The sequence below is a fragment of the Bombina bombina genome, chromosome 1, assembly GCF_027579735.1.
Source record: "Bombina bombina isolate aBomBom1 chromosome 1, aBomBom1.pri, whole genome shotgun sequence".
Lineage (NCBI taxonomy): Eukaryota > Metazoa > Chordata > Amphibia > Anura > Bombinatoridae > Bombina > Bombina bombina.
This window is the reverse complement of record NC_069499.1, coordinates 930701062-930721494: the sequence shown is the minus strand read 5'-3', so window position 1 is coordinate 930721494 and position 20433 is coordinate 930701062. Positions and strand designations below refer to the sequence as shown.

At 42.1% G+C, this 20433-nt stretch overlaps 1 protein-coding gene across 1 annotated transcript in view; it reads right to left on the bottom strand.

Annotated features, from left to right (window-relative positions):
• Nucleotides 1-20433, bottom strand: part of LOC128646797 (interferon regulatory factor 4) — a 141719-nt gene that overhangs the window by 1701 nt on the left and 119585 nt on the right. The gene's annotated exons all lie outside the window — the stretch shown is intronic.

Genomic DNA, 20433 nt, shown 5'->3' with positions numbered 1-20433 from the left:
TCCGGACTTCAGAAACTGTAAGTGGATCGTCGGGGGTTAGTGTTAGGTTTTCTTTTACTTTTTTGGGGTGTTTTTTTTTAGATTAGGGTTTGGCCTTTTCTTAAAAGAGCTGAATGCCCTTTTAAGGGCAATGTAAAAAAGAGCTGAATGCCATTTTAAGGGCAATACCCATACAAATGCCCTTTTCAGGGCAATGGGTAGCTTAGGTTTTTGTTAGAGTTAGGTTTTTTATTTTGGGGGGTCGGTTGGGTGGTGGGTTTTAATGTATTTTTTTTCCAGGTAAAAGAGCTGATTTCTTTAGGGTAATGCCCTACAAAAGGCCCTTTTAAGGGCTATTGGTAGTTTATTGTAGGCTAGGTGGTGTTTTTTATTTTCGGGGGGCTTTTTATTTTTATAGGGATATTAGATTATGTGTAATTCTTTTCATTTTTGATCATTTCGTTTTGTAATTTTAGAATTATATTTTTTTAGTAGTGTTATTTTTTTTTTTAATGTGTAATTTAGTTTATTTAATTTGTAGTTATTTTAATTTTAGTCTAATAGTTATGCTAGGTTAATTGTTCATTTAAACTTAGGTTTTTTTAATTTCACAGGTAAGTTTTTATTTATTTTAAGATAGGGATATTGTAATTTTAATTTAAAGTTAGGGGGTTGTTAGGTTTAGGGGTTAATAGTTTAATTAATTTTTTTGCGATGTGGGGGGCTGGCAGTTTAGGGGTTAATAGGTTGATGTGGGATGCCAGAAGTTTAGGGGTTAATAACTTTATTTAGTGGTGGCGATGTCGGGGAGCGGCAGAATAGGGGTTAATATCTTTATTATAGTGTCGCCAATGTTGGTGTGCGGGGGAATAGGGGTAATAACTTTATTATAATGGTGGCGATGCCGGGGAGCGGCGGAATAGGGGTCAATAACTTTTATTAGTGGCGGCGATATCGGGAGCGACAGATTAGGGGTTAATAACTTTATTTAGGTGGCGGCGATGTCGGGGGCAGCGGATAAGGGGTGTTTATACTTGGGGTTTTTGTTAGGGTTTTAGGTTTAAACGTAACCTTTTTTCCCCTAAGACATCAATGGGGTTTAGTTACGTTGATCGCCATTCCACACTTCAGGTGTTAGTTTTTTTTCTAACATGCTCTCCCCATTGATATCTATGGGGAAAGCGTGCACGAGAACGTATTCTCAGCCCTTGGATTTTGTGCGGTATGGAGCTCATCACCACCATATCGAATGCACAAGGTGGTTTTTTAAAAACTTGTAATGGCAGCGCTATGAAGGGTGAAATAACGCAACTTTTTTTGCGTTCGTTTCGCATCCTCTATAGCGCAAAACTTATAATCTAGGTGTGGGTCAGTAATGTTTTTTTAAGCATAAATAAGGGCTGAGTGTCAGCCCGAAACATCGCTTTTATTTATGGGACCCTGCATTGTGAAATAAATGTCTTTTTATTATATTAGCAGCTGGAGGATTTTCCTTTCTTTTAAATCAGGATGTCAGCAGGATGTGATTAAAGGGTCTACACCACAAATTGTATTGTTTTAAAAGATAAACATAAATTATGCTTACCTGATAATTTCCTTTTCTTCTGATGGAAAGAGTCCACAGCTGCATTCATTACTTTTGGGAATTAAGAACCTGGCCACCAGGAGGAGGCAAAGACACCCCCCCTGCCAAAGGCTTAAATACTCCTCCCACTCCCCTCATCCCCCAGTCATTCTGCCGAGGAACAAGGAACAGTAGAAGAAATATCAGGGTGAAAAGGTCCCAGAAGAATATAAGGACGCCCCACATAAAATAATGGGTGGGGAGCTGTGGACTCTTTGCATCAGAAGAAAAGGAAATTAACAGGTAAGCATAATTTATGTTTTTCTTCTTAAATGGAAAGAGTCCACAGCTGCATTCATTACTTTTGGGAAACAATACCCAAGCTATAGAGGACACTGAATGCCAAGACGGGAGGGTACAATAGGCGGCCCATACTGAGAGCATCAGACATGAACCACTAACCAAATAAAAAATCCTGCAGTGACACTGACTCGCAGCCAGTTCAGAGCCAAACTAGAGACCGCAAAACGGACAGAGCTAACAGTCCTCCAAGAGACACCGTCGCCCAAAAGACACCCCCCCACTCACCCCTCACAAATGAAGGGTAAAGCAGCCGAAATCCCCAAGGGGAACAAGGCAAAGGGGGACCGAGGAAACCGAAAGGCCCCTTAATACAAAAACAGCACCTCCAAGAGTGGGCCTAGCACACAGAGACCCAAATGAACACAAACAGAGAAGGAGGCCACGCCAATACCAGGCGAAACCCGGGATAAAACCGGGCATGGAGACCAAAAGACATCTCCCCAACATCCTGCAAGCAAGGAACGCAACTAAAGAAGCCAAATCCTCCCAGCGCCAGCCCTAGAATACCCAAGTATTCGACCGTGAAGAGCGTGTAACAGACCTAGGCGAAACCCTAAGGTTGAGAACACAGAGTCCCTAACAGGACGACACAGAGGAAGCTTGCAAAGAAGAAGAAGACGCAGTCATCAAAAAACAGACTGCACAAAACAGCCCCTGACAGAGGGCACGCTCCAGGCAGCCTAAGCCGCCGGACCCACTCACAGGTCCCTAGAAAGGGGAACACAAACCCGAGAAGGAGAGAATACCCTCATAACCCAAAGGAAGAGGAAACGGTCTCCTGTCAAAGGAGTAAGGAGAAAGGAAAAACCACCTCCTAGTAGACTGAGCTATCAGAATAGACTCAGCAAGCTCACACATCCCAAAGGATATTGTAACCCATAAACCGCTCGGGCATCCTGACCTGCAGACCCAGCTGGGCCACCTGGGCCACCAATATAAGGGAACAAAAATCCTGAAACTGGTACAGGAACAAGCGTAAAGATGGCAGAGCCATCCCCCAGAGTACAAGTACAACCCTACTCTGAAACCAGACAAGGACATAGATCTAAGGATCTATCAAACAGGCCCCACAGTCTGACATGGAACCAGCAAGGTTCCAGGTGGAACCAAGTCCACCTTCCACTTCCTGACCAGGAAAAGCCCCAAGTAAGGACTCCATCTCCCTAAGAAGAGAATATCCCCTAAAGAAAAAGAGAAGAGGTCGGAAGGGCAATAACCGACTTCAAGGCCCAAAGCCACTGGCTAAACAGGAAGAAAAATTTCCCCGCAAGGGCGCTACGCCCACCAGCCCCCCCCCCCCCACATGGAGGAGGAAACTCTAGGGATAGAGTGACGCAGTGGAACCCTCCCCTGCCCGGTCATCTATGACTGAAGGCTATAAGGACTGAAACAGTCCTTTCCCGCCTCGCGAACCCACAGGTCCTCTCGAATGCTTAGTTGAACATAAAATACAATAACTTGAGCACTCAGCGCTACTACCAAACCAGTCCAGCAGAAACAGCGCCACATGTTTGAACAGCCACAAAACCGAATGAACCCAACAGGATCGGCCTGTACTCAGGGTCCTAACCAGCAAGTTGCATAAATTCTCCCACATAGGGGAAAAACAAAAAACAGACATTATTAAACATAGGACTAACGTGTCCAAACAACTTCCGGAGAAGTAACAAAGAGTATCGATCCCAGATGGTTCCCGAAGGAAACAAACACAAATAAAAGACATCCCATCAGATACAAAATAAAATATAAGGCAACCCGAAGGTTAACGCCCAAAATACACAGGCCTACCTGCAGGACCAGCCAAACGGAGTCCTATCCTTAAAAAAAAACTGGGAAAGATCTCAAACAAATGACAGACAGGAGATAACCCCCCATGTCTAATGAGGTGCACAATTCGAATTATCAGACTGAAATTCCACATATCTGTTAACGATAGGGTCATTCAATAAGTGAAAAAGATGTCTGAGCAACACGCTAAGGCATGCAATCCGGTAACGAAAGGCACAGCACTCAGGAACAGTTACACCCGATGGGAACTGTAGAGGCCCACCCCAAGGCGGAAGACCCGGGACAATAGTGCACAAGCACAATCTCAAATAAATGTCTTGACTCTGCAGACGGACCATCGCTAACATTATCTGGAAGCGAAAATGTGCTGCAACCTCCGGGGGCAACACGCCAATCGCATGGAGGAACCATAAACTGGGTTACCCGCATGTGTAGAAGTATGAATTGGTAGGGAACTCGCCCCGTGGAGGACAGGTCCCCCAGGGGTGGATGGCTTCAGCAGGCCCCTGATCCCCCGAACCTGAGGAACCAGGCGCTCTAATATGGCATACGGAACAAAACTGGTCGACATGTGTCAACTAGGCCAATCTGGAGTCATCACCGGACACAGAATCTGAAATCAAAATAGTCTCTGTATCAGAATCCTCTGTAACTGAATCTGAAATGAGCACAGTCTTAGCATCAGAATCCTCCATAACTGGATAGAGGAAATATCAATATGGACTAAAGTATTAAAACAAAAACGGCACCTGACACCCACAATGGCTGGGGCACTCACCACCTCCTATGACCAGACCCCTGCGGACTAGAATATTCCCTTCACTGCATGGTCAGGAATATGGAAATGGAACGTAACCATGCCCAAACACAGGGTGAAACGTACAGTCCAAAAAAAACTTGCCAACCAAAAGGCCGCGCCACTTCCAAAGGCCTCAAAGTTCCAACCACGAGCCCATAAACATCACACATAAGCAGGTTGAATCACATAACAAGCATGATTATAAACCCCCCTGTTCAATAACCCCCCTCAGGAGATATTAACCCTCGATTTCAAGATACTAATGGAGACTCACTGAGACCCATATGTCATATAGTTAGATCCGCAAAGTGTTGTAGCCTCTCGGGAAAAACATTCACATTACAGTACATTGACAATAAAGTAAAATGAAACAATCTTACCGGAATCTACGCCGTGGAACAGGAACACGGCCCTTCAAGTGTGACGAATAGTGGCATCGCCTCCACCATGGACTTGAGAGAAGAAAGCAGGCAGCGGAGCGACGTTCGACAATGCCGATTGCTTGAGGAGCTGTTAATATGAGTCGGGATGGTTTCGCAGAGAGACTCTCCCTTCATCTACGTACTCTTAACTTTCATCCAATCCAAGCCCTCACTGAGAGACTAACAGGACTACTTAAAACTCCTGTCCAATGCCGAAGAATACTACCCTCCATAAGAGACAAAAAACAAAAATTAAAAATTCTGACACGTCTCTGCCATCCTCCTGAGACGAAAGGCAAAGAATGACTGGGGAATGAGGGGAGTGGGAGGAGTATTTAAGCCTTTGGCTGGGGTGTCATTGCCTCCTCCTGGTGGCCAGGTTCTTAATTCCCAAAAGTAATGAATGCAGCTTTCCATTTAAGAAGAAAATCCCTTTATTACCCATTCCCTAGTTTTGCATAACCAACACAGTTATACTAATATAATTTTTACCTCTGTGATTATCTTGTATCTAAGCCTCTGCAAACTGTCCCCTTAATTCAGTTATTTTGACAGACATGCATTTTAGCCAATCAGTGCTGGCTCCCTGGAACTTCACGTGCGTGAGCACAGTGTTATCTATAGGCTCCCTGGAACTTCACGTGCGTGAGCACAGTGTTATCTATAGGCTTCCTGGAACTTCACGTGTGTGAGCACAGTGTTATCTATATGACAAACATCAACTAACACCCTCTAGTGTTGAGAAACTGTCAAAATGCCTTGAGAGAAGAGGCGGCCTTCAAGGGCTTAGAAATTAGCATATGAACCTCCTAGGTTTAGCTTTCATATAATAATACCAAGAGAACAAAGCAAAATTGTTTACAATTATATCTCTATCTGAATCATGGAAGTTTATTTTGCACTAGACTGTCCCTTTAAGTTTCTGAGTTAATTTCCCCCTCCCTCTTAGGTAAACAGAGTACTGCATTTAAGTCCTGTGTGTTCTCAATGAAGACCAGTCTACTCCCCACTTGATCCAGTGTGTGGATGATATTGATGGGGGAATTTGAGGCGTTTAACCTTCCTTGCTGTGGTTCTCTGGGAGAAGCTTAGCACTACCAGTCAGGTAGTGCTGGAAAGGATGGCACGCTTCTCAATATTTCCTGCCGCAGAAGGGATGACACTGAGGCAGAAGAGGTCTGGATCCTAAGCCAGGGATTATTCCTCCGCTTTTATGTTCAACACATGATTTAATTTTCAACCTTTGGACAGATTTGTATTTTGTCAGAACTTTATGTGTTGTTACAAAGTGTTATTACTTTTGTTACTGTGCCACTACACTATAATTAGCTTTTATGACTGTGCCTAAGCACAAATGCTTTTTATTGTAAATAATTACACATTTGCTTTAGCTTTATAATAAGGATATATTTATGAAATGCTAATACATTTTTGATATATTTAAAAAGAGTGCTGATATCCCTTTCTTTTTTCAGGTTGACTAATGGTTAAAACCTAATTACTCTTTCTACATTTAGGGGCCAATTTAAGAAACAGCGTATGCTGCTGTTTCCGAGCGAGCCTTCAGGCTCTGTGGAAAATTAAGTTAAGAAGCAGCGGTCCTAAGACCGCTGCTCGCTAACTTGTCCGCCACCTCTGAGGCGGCAGACAGCAATCATTGATTGACACCCCCTGCTAGTGAATGTGTAGGGGGCAGCATTGCACAAGCATTTTACAAGAAATGCTTGTGCAATGATAAATGTCTTCAGCGTATGCTGTTGGCATTTATCGGTGTGGGGCGGACATGATCCGCTTATAAACCACCCCTTAGTATTTACTTATTATATGTAAGGATCAACATCAATTGATATTATAATATATTGATACATATGAGCCTCTAAAATAAAAGTTTTTCTTTCTCCAATTTGTGAATATATTGAACCTCCAAAAACTACTGATTTAAGGACTTTCCTACCAAAAGCCACTTCAGAAAAAGCAAAACCATCAAAAAGGAAGAATTTGAAAAAGATATGTAAAGAAGAACCAGCACCCATAACTATGCTGAAACATGCAGCCTTCAGATTGTAATGCAGATAAGCTACCTGCTAGGCAACTCTGGTCTGGTTCCAAGTAGCTGCCATGCAAATTTCATCAATAGAAGCCTCATTCTAAAAAGCCCAGGGAAAAGCTACTGACCAAGTAGGACTGGCAGGAAGATGTCCAAAAAAGGCTTGTGAATCCAAAGCCTCAATCAGAAAGCCAATAAAACAGCTGTTGACATCAGACTCCTTCTAAAACAAGAAAAAAAGAACAAACTAGAGGAATATCTAAAATCCTTAGAAACCTGCAAATAGAATTTCAGAGCCCTAACAAAATCCAAAATATGAAGCCTCTCCTTAGAATCTTTTGGATTAGGACAAAAAGTAAGAACATGAAACTCATGACTAAAGTTGTCTACAGACACCACTTTTAAGACAAGTTATCAAACTAGCAAATCAGATAAGGAGGCCCACAGAAAAGAGCAGAAAAACAGAAATTCTAACAGCAGGAATTGCTAAAAGAAACAAAATCTTCCAGACAAAAGCTAAGTATCAAGATAGTGCATAGGTTTTTGTAAAAAAATAAACCTGCAAAATTCTTAGAACAAAATTAAGGTTCCAAAGACAGGACATTATTTGTACAACTAGCTTGATCCTGACTAAAGCTGGAACAAAACTCTGAATGTTAGGAAGCTTAGCATACTTGAGAAACAAAACTAAAAAAGCCAAAATCTGGCTCTGTGAAAAACTTGGAGATGAAACCTTATCAAAACCATCCTGAAAAAACTGAAGACATCAAGGAATTCTAAAAGTGTGCCAGCTAACAAACATACATCACACACCAAGAAGTAAAAGTTGTCAAAGCATGAGCGGAATCGATCCTGAAACCTCCCCTCTCTGGACTTTGGCTTATTCCCATGAGCAACTGGAGGGCTCTGGTTCCTTATCAGGATGATTGAATCCTACTGCTCTTGGGTGTGCTTTTACATTTCTATGCTATTGTTGCTTACCTTTGCCTGAATTTGGACCTCTGCTGTTTGCTGCCTTCCCTTTGACCTTTTGGACTGCCTTCTGACTATTCTCTTGCCTGCTGATTTGGAACTGATTTTGTCTCTCTGGATCCTGACCTTGGCCTGTTCTTCTCTCATGACTCCTGTTGTGGTGCCTTACTGCCTGGCTGGTTTCTGACATACTGCCTGTCTGACTTCTCATCCTGTGTCCCTGCAAGTATCCTTGGCTTTCTACAGTATCCTTTATTTTTTGTCAAACACTCAGAGAGTCAAGTCCAGGGTTTTATTCAGGGAGCTGGGGCAGTGTTACTTCTAGCCACGCCTCTGGGTCCTTTTCTAGACTGACGTTTACCTCTGGCCTCATAAAGGTCTTCCAAACCCTATGAAAAAGCTTCCTTGTCACAGGATTACGGGCCTGAAATAAAGGTCTCAGTAACAAAATTAGAAAAAAAACTAAAAACTAAGAATTCAACCTCCAAGCTATCAAGTTGAGAGATTTGAGAACTTGATGAAAAAACAGCCCTTGAGACCAGTGTTCGCTCTAAGGCCAGTTTTCAGAGTGGCCCAGCAGTGAAATAGTTAATGAGGGAACCACACCTTGCAGTCTGCATTGTGTAGTGTTTCTTATTGCTTTAATTAAGTGTTTCACTGCTGGGTTGCTAACAAAACTGGGCTTAGAGGGAACACTGCTTAAGACAGAAGGTCACAGTGCAGAGGATTAGGCCGCAAAGGACAACTTGACTTCTGCACCAGATCTGCAAACCAAGTTCTGCGAGGCCAAGCTGAAGCAATCAAAATTTCTGATGATACGTCCTGTTTAAACCTAGCTATCACTCTTGGTAACAGAACAAGAGATGTAAAGATGTAACCAAACAAAACAACCAAGGAGCTACTAGAACAACCACAAACTCCACCTGAGGACCTTTCAAAATATTTTGAGAGCTTTTTGTACAACCCCATCGATCCACAATCTGATAGAAAACTTCCAAATAAAGAAAACATTACTCTGGATGAAGAGACTATTAACAGAGAAGTCTTCTTCCCAAAAGATCACTCCTGGAATATGAACTGCAGAAATTAGTCTCTGCTCAGAATAAAATTCAAGACAACTCCCTCATTGCCAGGGAACCTCCCTCATTGCCAGGGAATTGTGCGATCCTTCTTGATGGCAGAAGTAAGTAACCACATTGTCTGATTGGAAAATGCAGAGAAATCTCTCTTCAACAGGCCAGCTCTGAAGAGCCCTAAAGATTGTACAGAGTTCCAGAACATTTATAGGTACTCTTGCCAAACTCCCTCCAAATCTCTGAGCCCCCCCAGACTGCACCCCTATCTAAAAGACTAGAGTTTGTTAAAATCACAGTCCAATTGGGACAAACAAGAATGCCCCTGGAACAAAGCACTAGTTATTAATCCACCAAGTAAATCAGAAATGATCTTGCTCAGAAATCCAGAAGCTGAAAAGGCCCCATGTGAAACTGAGCAAATGGAATAGCATCTGATGCTGCAATCATCAGACCTAATACCTCCATGCAAAGAACTATGAAGAGAAAAAGAACTGAAGATTAGAACAAGCTGAAAGTAACTTTGTCTCCTATGGTCTGACAAAGATAAACTCATGGTATCTATAATAATACCTAATCATGGTAGAAAAAGAGGACTTGATTCTCAAACCATGCTCCATGAAGAAACAACAGGAGTCTGTTGGTATGACATAGGGCTAAATTGAGCCTGTACCAAGATATCAACCAAGAAATTAAACACTAAAAAACCCTGAGCTCTTATTACAGACAAGTAGCCAGACCAAAGGAAGAACAACAAATTGAAAATGCTTGTCCAGGAATGCAAATGTTAGACACTAAAGATGATCTCTCTATTCTTCCCCTTCCTGCGGAGGCAAAGATAAAACTAGTTTACCAGTGAGGTGGGAGGGTTTTATATATATATATATATATATATATATATATATATATATATATATACAGTATCTCACAAAAAGTAAATTTATGCTTACCTGATAAATTGATTTCTTCTATGATACGACGAGTCCACGGATTCATCCTTTACTTGTGGGATATTATAATCCTGCTAACAGGAAGTGGCAAAGAGCACCACAGCAAAGCTGTCTATATAGCTCCTCCCTTGACTCCACCCCCTAGTCATTCGACCGAAGGTATAGGAAGAAAAAGGAGAAACTAAAAGGTGCAGAGGTGACTGAAGTTTTAAATAAAAAAATATAATCTGTCTTAAAATGACAGGGCGTGCCGTGGACTCGTCGTATCATAGAAAAAATCAATTTATCAGGTAAGCATAAATTTACTTTTCTTCTATAAGATACGACGAGTCTACGGATTCATCCTTTACTTGTGGGATACAATACCAAAGCTACAGGACACGGATGAACGGGAGGGACAAGACAGATGCCTAAACAGAAGGCACCACTGCTTGAAGAACTTTTCTCCCAAAAATAGCCTCTGAAGAAGCAAAAGTATCAAATTTGGAAAATTTGGAAAAGGTATGAAGGGAAGACCATGTCGCAGCCTTACAAATCTGTTCAACAGAAGCATCATTTTTAAAAGCCCATGTGGAAGCCACCACTCTAGTAGAGTGGGCTGTAATCCTTTCAGGAGGCTGCTGTCCAGCAGTCTCATGTGACAACCGGATGATGCTTTTCAGTCAAAAAGAAAGAGAGGTAGCCGTAGCTTTTTGACCTCTATGTTTTCCTGAATAGACAACAAACAGAGAAGATGTTTGACGGAAATCTTTGGTCGCTTGCAAGTAAAACTTCAAAGCACGAACCACATCCAAGTTGTGTATCAGACGCTCCTTCTTGCAAGAAGGGTTAGGACACAGAGAAGGAACAACAATTTCCTGATTAATATTCTTATTAGTAACAACCTTAGGAAGGATCCAGGTTTGGTACGCAAAACCACCTTATCGGAATGGAAAACAAGATAAGGCGAGTCGCATTGCAATGCAGATAGTTCAGAAACTCTTCGAGCCAAAGAGATAGCAACTAACAACAGAACTTTCCAAGATAGAAGCTTAATATCTATGGAATGCATAGGTTCAAACGGAACCCCTTGAAGAACTTTAAGAACTAAATTCAAACTCCATGGCGGAGCGACAGGTTTAAACACAGGCTTGATTCTAACTAAAGCCTGACAAAACAACTGAACGTCTGGAACATCTGCCAGACGCTTGTGTAGTAAAATTGATAAAGCAGATATCTGTCCCTTTAGGGAACTAGCTGATAACACCTTCTCCAATCCTTCTTGGAGAAAGGACAAAATCCTAGGAATCCTGATCTTATTCCATGAGTAGCCTTTGGATTCGCACCAATAAAGATATTTACGCCATATCTTATGGTAAATTTTCCTAGTGACAGGCTTTCGAGCCTGAATCAAGGTGTCTATGACCGACTCAGAGAATCCCCGCTTAGATAAAAATCAAGTGTTCAATCTCCAGGCAGTCAGCCGCAGAGAAACTAGATTTGGATGCTGGAACGGACCTTGAATGAGAAGGTCCTGTCTCAGTGGCAGTGTCCACGGTGGTAGAGATGACATTTCCACCAGGTCTGCATACCAAGTCCTGCGTGGCCACGCAGGTGCTATCAAAATCACAGAAGCCCTCTCCTGTTTGATTCTGGCAATCAGACGAGGAAGGAGAGGAAATGGTGGAAACACATAAGCCAGGTTGAACGACCAAGGTACTGCTAGAGCATCTATCAGTACTGCTTGGGGATCCCTTGATCTGGACCCGTAACAAGGAAGTTTGGCATTCTGACGAGATGCCATCAGATCCAATTCTGGTGTGCCCCATTGATGAATCAATTGTGCAAACACCTCCGGATGGAGCTCCCACTCCCCCGGATGAAAAGTCTGACGACTTAGAAAATCTGCTTCCCAGTTCTCCACTCCTGGGATATAGATTGCTGATAGATGGCAAGAGTGAGTCTCTGCCCATTGAATTATTTTGGAAACCTCTATCATCGCTAGAGAACTCTTTGTTCCCCCCTGATGATTGATATATGCTACAGTCGTGATATTGTCCGACTGGAATCTTATGAATCTGGCCGAAGCCAGCTGAGGCCACGCCTGAAGCGCGCTGAATATCGCTCTCAGTTCTAGAATATTTATTAGAAGGAGAGCCTCCTCCTGAGTCCACACACCCTGTGCTTTCAGGGAATTCCAGACTGCACCCCAGCCCAATAGGCTGGCGTCCGTCGTCACTTTGACCCATGCTGGCCTGCGGAAACACATTCCCTGGGACAGATGATCCTGTGACAACCACCAAAGAAGAGAGTCTCTGGTCTCTTGATCCAGATTTATCTGAGGAGATAAATTTGCATAATCCCCATTCCACTGTCTGAGCATGCATAGTTGCAGTGGTCTGAGATGCAAGCGAGCAAACGGAACTATGTCCATTGCCGCTACCATTAGTCCAATTACCTCCATACACTGAGCCACTGATGGCCGAGGAATGGAATGAAGTGCTCGGCAGGTGGTTAAGATCTTTGATTTTCTGACCTCCGTCAGAAAAATTTTCATGTCTACCGAATCTATCAGAGTTCCCAGGAATGGAACTCTTGTGAGAGGGATAAGTGAACTCTTCTTTACGTTCACCTTCCACCCGTGAGATCTTACAAAAGCCAACACGATGTCCGTGTGAGATTTGGCTAGTTGGTACGTTGACGCCTGAATTAAGATATCATCAAGATAAGGCGCCACTGCTATGCCCCGCGGCCTTAGAACCGCCAAAAGGGACCCTAGCACTTTTGTGAAAATTCTGGGAGCTGTGGCTAACCCGAAGGGAAGAGCCACAAACTGGTAATGCTTGTCCAGGAAGGCGAACCTGAGGAACTGGTGATGATCTTTGTGGATAGGAATGTGAAGATAAGCATCCTTCAAATCCACGGTGGTCATATATTGACCCTCCTGGATCATTGGTAAAATAGTCCGAATGGTCTCCATCTTGAAGGATGGGACTCTGAGAAATTTGTTTAGGATCTTGAGATCTAAAATCGGTCTGAAGGTTCCCTCTTTTTTGGGAACCACGAACAGATTGGAGTAAAACCCCTGCCCCTGTTCTGCTTTTGGAACTGGGCAGATTACACCCATAGTATATAGGTCTTCTACACAGCGTAAGAACGCCTCTCTTTTTGTCTGGTTTACAGACAACCGTGAAAGATGAAATCTCCCCTTTGGAGGAGAATCTTTGAATTCTAGAAGATACCCCTGGGCCACAATTTCTAATGCCCAGGAATCCTGAACGTCTCTTGCCCAAGCCTGAGCGAAGAGAGAAAGTCTGCCCCCACTAGATCCGGTCCCGGATCGGGGGCTGCCCCTTCATGCTGTCTTGGTAGCAGCAGCGGGCTTCTTGGCCTGTTTACCTTTATTCCAGGTCTGGTTAGGTCTCCAGACAGACATGGATTGAGCAAAATTCCCCTCCTGCTTTGTGGCAGGGGAGGAGGTAGCGGGACCACCTTTGAAGTTTTGAAAGGAATGAAAATTATTCTGTTTGGCCCTCATTCTATTTGTCTTATCCTGAGGAAGAGCATGGCCTTTTCCTCCAGTGATGTTGGATATTATCTCCTTCAGTTCAGGCTCGAATAGGGTCTTACTCTTGAAAGGAATAGCTAATACCTTAGATTTTGATGACACATCAGCAGACCAGGACTTAAGCCATAACGCTCTACGCGACAAAATGGCAAAACCTGAATTCTTTGCCGATAATTTAGCCAGTTGAAAAGCGGCATCTGTAATAAAAGAATTAGCTAGCTTGAGAGCCTTAATTCTATCTAAAATCTCATCCAATGGGGTCTCAACCTTAAGAGCCTCCTCAAGAGCCTCGAACCAAAAAGCAGCTGCAGTAGTTACAGGAACAATGCACGCTATAGGTTGCAGAAGAAAACCCTGATGAATAAATATTTTCTTTAGAAGACCCTCTAATTTTTTATCCATAGGATCTTTGAAAGCACAACTGTCCTCAATAGGTATAGTTGTACGCTTAGCTAGGGTAGAAACAGCTCCCTCCACCTTAGGGACCGTCTGCCACGAATCCCGAATGGTGTCAGATATGGGAAACATTTTCTTAAAAGTAGGAGGGGGAGAGAACTGAATGCCTGGTCTATCCCATTCTTTAGTAACAATGTCCGAAATCCTCTTAGGGACCGGAAAAACATTAGTGTAAGAAGGAACCTCTAGATATCTATCCATTTTACACAATTTCTCTGGAGGAATTACAATAGGGTCACAGTCATCCAGAGTCGCTAAACCTCCCTGAGTAACAAGTGGAGGTGTTCAAGCTTAAACTTAAAAGCCGTCATATCTGAGTCTGTTTGAGGGAACATCTTTCCTGAATCAGAAAGCTCTCCCTCAGACAGCAATTCCCCTACCCCCAATTCACAGCATTGTGAGGGAACATCGGAGATGGCTAATAAAGCGTCAGAGGGCTCAGCATTTACTCTCATACCGGACCTATTGCGCTTCCCCTGCAAACCAGGCAGTTTAGATAATACCTCTGTGAGGGTAGTAGACATAACTGTGGCCATATCTTGCAGGGTGAAAGAATTAGACGCACTAGAAGTACTTGGCGTCGCTTGTGCGGGCGTTAAAGGTTGTGACACTTGGGGAGAAGTAGATGGCAAAACCTGATTCTCTTCTGACTGAGAATCATCCTGTGACATACTTTTATCAGCTAAAATATGTTCTTTGCAATGTAAGGCCCTTTCAGTACATGAGGGACACATTTTAAGTGGGGGTTCCACAATGGCTTCTAAACATATGGAACATTGGCTTTTCTCAATGTCAGACATGTTAAACAGGCTAGTAATGACCACAAACAGGCTTGAAAACAGTTTATTTAGTGAAAAAATAACAATCTTAAAAAACGGAACTGCGCCTTTAAGAGAAAAAAAGCATACAATTTTTCCAAAACTGCTTAAAAGAATCAAATTGTCCCAATTTTATGGTAGAAGCATCCCAATTCTGCAGCTAAGTTTGCCCCACAAGGAAAGGAATACTTAACCCTTACAGGAAAAAAAGGAAAAATACAAAACGTTTATTTCAATAAAAAGCACCCCCTGCACCTTGCCACAGCCCTGCTGTGGCGCCTACCTGCCCTCAGGGGTCTGTAAAACCGGGTTAAACCTTCGTTTTGGCCCAATACAGCTCACAAAGGCCCACCGGATCTGGAGCTTGCTGCTTGCTTGAGAAAAACAACTGAGGCGCGAAAATAGGCTCCGCCCATCTCACTCGATGCCTCACAGCCCAAATTAACCGCCCCAGAGCGGTCTAAAAACCTAGCCATGTGGGTTCATAAACCCAGAAATGAAGCCATGTGTACCCTTCTTAAATAAAGCATAAAAACGTCTCTCCTTTAAAAACGTTAACTGCACTCCCAAACATGTAAACGTTTGCCCACAAACATTCAAACATCAGTGTCAACCATTTTTATATAGCCCATATATGCAAGCTCAGTAATACCCCTCTTTATACTTTAGGATTACTTCTTACCCTCTCCCTCATGGGGATACTGTCAGCCAATTCTGAAATAACACAGTCTCTCCAGAAAAAAATGACTGAACATACCTCACTGCTTATAGCATGAAAAACGTTCCTCACACTGAAGTTTCTTAAGTACTCCTCAGCCATTCTGTGCGAACTGCACTGGATCTTAGTAACAACTGCTAAGATCATCAGCCTCCAGGCAGAAGTCTTCATCCATCTGCTGCCTGAGGGAAAATAGTACACACCGGTACCATTTAAAATAAAAAACTCTTGCTTGAAGAAAATAAAAACAAACATTTTATCACCTCTTTCACTTTACCCTTCCTAGTACTTAGAGTAGGCAAAGAGAATGACTGGGGGTGGAGTCAAGGGAGGAGCTATATAGACAGCTGTGCTGTGGTGCTCTTTGCCACTTCCTGTTAGCAGGAGGATAATATCCCACAAGTAAAGGATGAATCCGTGGACTCGTCGTATCTTATAGAAGAAAGTGAGTACACTCCTCACATTTTTGTAAATATTTTATTATATCGTTTCATGTGACAACACTGAAGAATTGACACTTTGCTACAATGTAAAGTAGTGAGTGTACAGCCTGTATAACAGTGTAAATTTGCTGCCCCCTCAAAATAACTCAACACACAGCCATTATTGTCTAAAACATTGGCAACAAAAGTGGGTACACCCCTAAGGGTAAATGTCCAAATTGAGCCAAATTGGCCATTTTCTCTCCCCGGTGTCATGTGACTCGTTAGTGTTACAAGGTCTCAGGTGTGAATGGGGAGCAGGTGTGTTAAATTTGGTGTTATCACTCTCACAGTCTCTCATACTTGTCACTGGAAGTTCAACATGGCACCTCATGGCAAAGAACTTTCTGAGGATCTAAAAAAAAGAATTGTTGCTCTACATAAAGATGGCCTAGGCTATAAGAAGATTGCCAAGACCCTGAAATTGAGCACGGTAGCCAAGACCATACAGCAGTTTCACGGGACAGGTTCCACTCAGAACAGGCCTCGCCATGGTCGACCAAAGAAGTTGAGTGCACATGCTCAGCGTCATATCCAGAGGTTGTCTTTGGGAAATAGACGTATGAGAGCTGCCAGCATTGCTGCAGAGGTTGAAGGGGTGGGGGGTCAGCCTGTCAGTGCTTAGACCATACACCGCACACTGCCCACAAACAGTTTGCTGAAGACAAGCAGACTAAGGACATGGATTACTGGAACTATGTCCTGTGGTCTGATAAGACGAAGATAAACCTATTTGGTTAAGATGGTGTAAAGTGTGTGTGGCGGCAACCAGGTAAAGAGTACAAAGACAAGTGTGTCTTGCCTACAGTCAAGCATGGTGGTGTGAGTGTCATGGTCTGGGCCTGCATGAGTGCTGCCGGCACTGGGAAGCTACAGTTCATTGAGGGAAGCAGAGCAAGATCCCCTCCCTTCAGAGACTGGGCCGCAGGGCAGTATTCCAACATGATAACGACCTCAAACACACCTCCAAGATGACCACTGCCTTGCAGAAGAAGCTGAGGGTAAAGGTGATGGACTGGAAAAGCATGTCTCCAGACCTAAACCCTATAACCCTATTGAGCATCTGTGGGGCATTCGCAAATGGAAGTGAGGGAGCAGAAGGTCTCTAACATCCACCAGCTCAGTGATGTCGTCATGGAGGAGTGGAAGAGGACTCCAGTGGCAACCTGCGAAGCTCTGGTGAACTCCATGCCCAAGAGGGTTAAGGCAGTGCTGGAAAATAATGGGGCCACGCAAAATATTGACACTTTGGGCCCAATTTGGACATTTCCACTTAGGGGTGTACTCACTTTTGTTGCCAACGGTTTAGACATTAATGCTGTGAGTTATTTTGAGCGGACAGCAAATTTGCACTGTTATACAGGCTGTACACTCACTACTTTACATTGTAGCAAAGTGTCATTTCTTCAGTGTTATCACATGAAAAGATATAATAAAATATTTACAAAAATGTGAGGGGTGTACTCACTTGTGTGAAATACTGTATATATGTGTGGGTGTGTGTGTGTAAATGCATAATGCACTCCTTGAGGTCAATAAACTTCTTCTGTAGTTGACACATGTATACTGGTGGGATACTTATAAATTAAAGACTGGATCTTAGGTATTCCAGTGTGATAGCTATGCATGGGTGCATCTCATCTAAATACATGTGATATTTGCATGCTTGGGTGTATCTTATCTACGTACACATGTGATACTTGTATGCATTTGTGCATCTTGTCTATATAATTGTGTAATATCTGTATGCATGGGTGCCTCTTGTCTATATACACATGTGATACTTGTATTAGACTTGTGCGCAGCGGAAAAATTCATTTTCGTTTCGGATCGATTCGGATGTTTTTGAATTTTGTTTTCGGATCGATTCGAATTCAAATACATTCTAATGCATTTGTTTCGAATTCATTCGGATTTGAATAAATTTGGATGTATTCGGTTTGGATTCGATTCGTAAATTCTGAATTTCGGTATGTGTTAGGTGGGATGTGCTGTGTAATAGACTAGTATTATATACTGTGATATTAGGTGTAACCCATAGCAGAGTGATATAACCTAATATACTGTACAATACTAGTATAATTGTGATTAGTCCATGGCCATCTGAATGTAACGAATAAATCCAAACTAATTCAGATTTATTCGTTAGTTTCGGTGCTGCGGTAATTCGGAAATTTGAATCGATCCGAAGCTCTGAATTTGACAAATTTGGACAAATTTCGATTTGGAAAGAAAAGCACATCTAACTTGTATGCATGGGTGCCTTTTGTCTATATACACATGCGATACCTGTATGCATGGGTGCATCTTGTCTATATACACATGTAATACTTGTATACATGGGTGCATCTTGTCTATATACACATGTGATACTTGTATACGTGGGTGCATCTTGTCTATATACATGTGATACTTGTATGCATGAGTGCATCTTGTCTATATACACATGTAATACTTGTATACGTGGGTGCCTCTTGTCTATATACACATGTGATACTTGTATACATGGGTGCATCTTGTCTATATACACAAGTGATACTTGTATACGTGGGTGCCTCTTGTCTATATACACATGTGATACTTGTATACGTGGGTGCCTCTTGTCTATATACACATGTGATACTTGTATACGTGGGTGCATCTTGTCTATATACACATGTGATACTTGTATACGTGGGTGGATCTTGTCTATATACACATGTGATACTTGTATACGTGGGTGCATCTTGTCTATATACACATGTGATACTTGTATGCATGAGTGCATCTTGTCTATATACACATGTGATACTTGTATACGTGGGTGCATCTTGTCTATATATACATGTGATACTTGTATACGTGGGTGCATCTTGTCTATATACACATGTGATACTTGTATACATGGGTGCATCTTGTCTATATACACATGTGATACTTGTATACGTGGGTGCATCTTGTCTATATACATATCATGTGATACTTGTATACATGGGTGCATCTTGTCTATATACACATGTGATACTTGTATACGTGGGTGCATCTTGTCTATATACATATGTGATACTTGTATACATGGGTGTATCTTGTCTATATACATATCATGTGATACTTGTATACGTGGGTGAATCTTGTCTATATACACATGTGATACTTGTATACGTGGGTGCATCTTGTCTATATACATGTGATACTTGTATACATGGGTGCATCTTGTCTATATATACACATGTGATACTTGTATACATGGGTGCATCTTGTCTATATACACATGTGATACTTGTATACATGGGTGCCTCTTGTCTATATACACATGTAATACTTGTATACGTGGGTGCCTCTTGTCTATATACACATGTGATACTTGTATACGTGGGTGCATCTTGTCTATATACATGTGATACTTGTATACATGGGTGCATCTTGTCTATATACACATGTGATACTTGTATACATGGGTGCATCTTGTCTATATACACATGTGATACTTGTATACGTGGGTGCATCTTATCTATATACATGTTATACTTGTATACGTGGGTGCCTCTTGTCTATATACATATCATGTGATACTTGTATACATGGGTGCATCTTGTCTATATACATGTGATACTTGTATACATGGGTGCATCTTGTCTATATACACATGTGATACTTGTATACATGGGTGCATCTTGTCTATATACATATCATGTGGTACTTGTATACGTGGGTGAATCTTGTCTATATACACATGTAATACTTGTATACTTGGGTGCCTCTTGTCTATATACACATGTGATACTTGTATACGTGGGTGCATCTTGTCTATATACATGTGATACTTGTATACATGGGTGCATCTTGTCTATATATACATGTGATACTTGTATACATGGGTGCATCTTGTCTATATACACATGTGATACTTGTATACATGGGTGCATCTTGTCTATATACACATGTAATACTTGTATACATGGGTGCCTCTTGTCTATATACACATGTAATACTTGTATACGTGGGTGCATCTTGTCTATATACACATGTGATACTTGTATAAGTGGGTGCATCTTGTCTATATACATGTGATACTTGTATACATGGGTGCATCTTGTCTATATACACATGTGATACTTGTACACATGGGTGCATCTTGTCTATATACACATGTGATACTTGTATACGTGGGTGCATCTTATCTATATACATGTGATACTTGTATACGTGGGTGCCTCTTGTCTATATACACATGTGATACTTGTATACATGGGTGCATCTTGTCTATATACACATGTGATACTTGTATACATGGGTGCATCTTGTCTATATACACATGTGATACTTTTATACATGGGTGCATCTTGTCTATATACACATGTGATACTTGTATACATGGGTGCATCTTGTCTATATACACATGTGATACTTGTATGCATGAGTGCATCTTGTCTATATACACATGTGATACTTGTATGCATGAGTGCATCTTGTCTA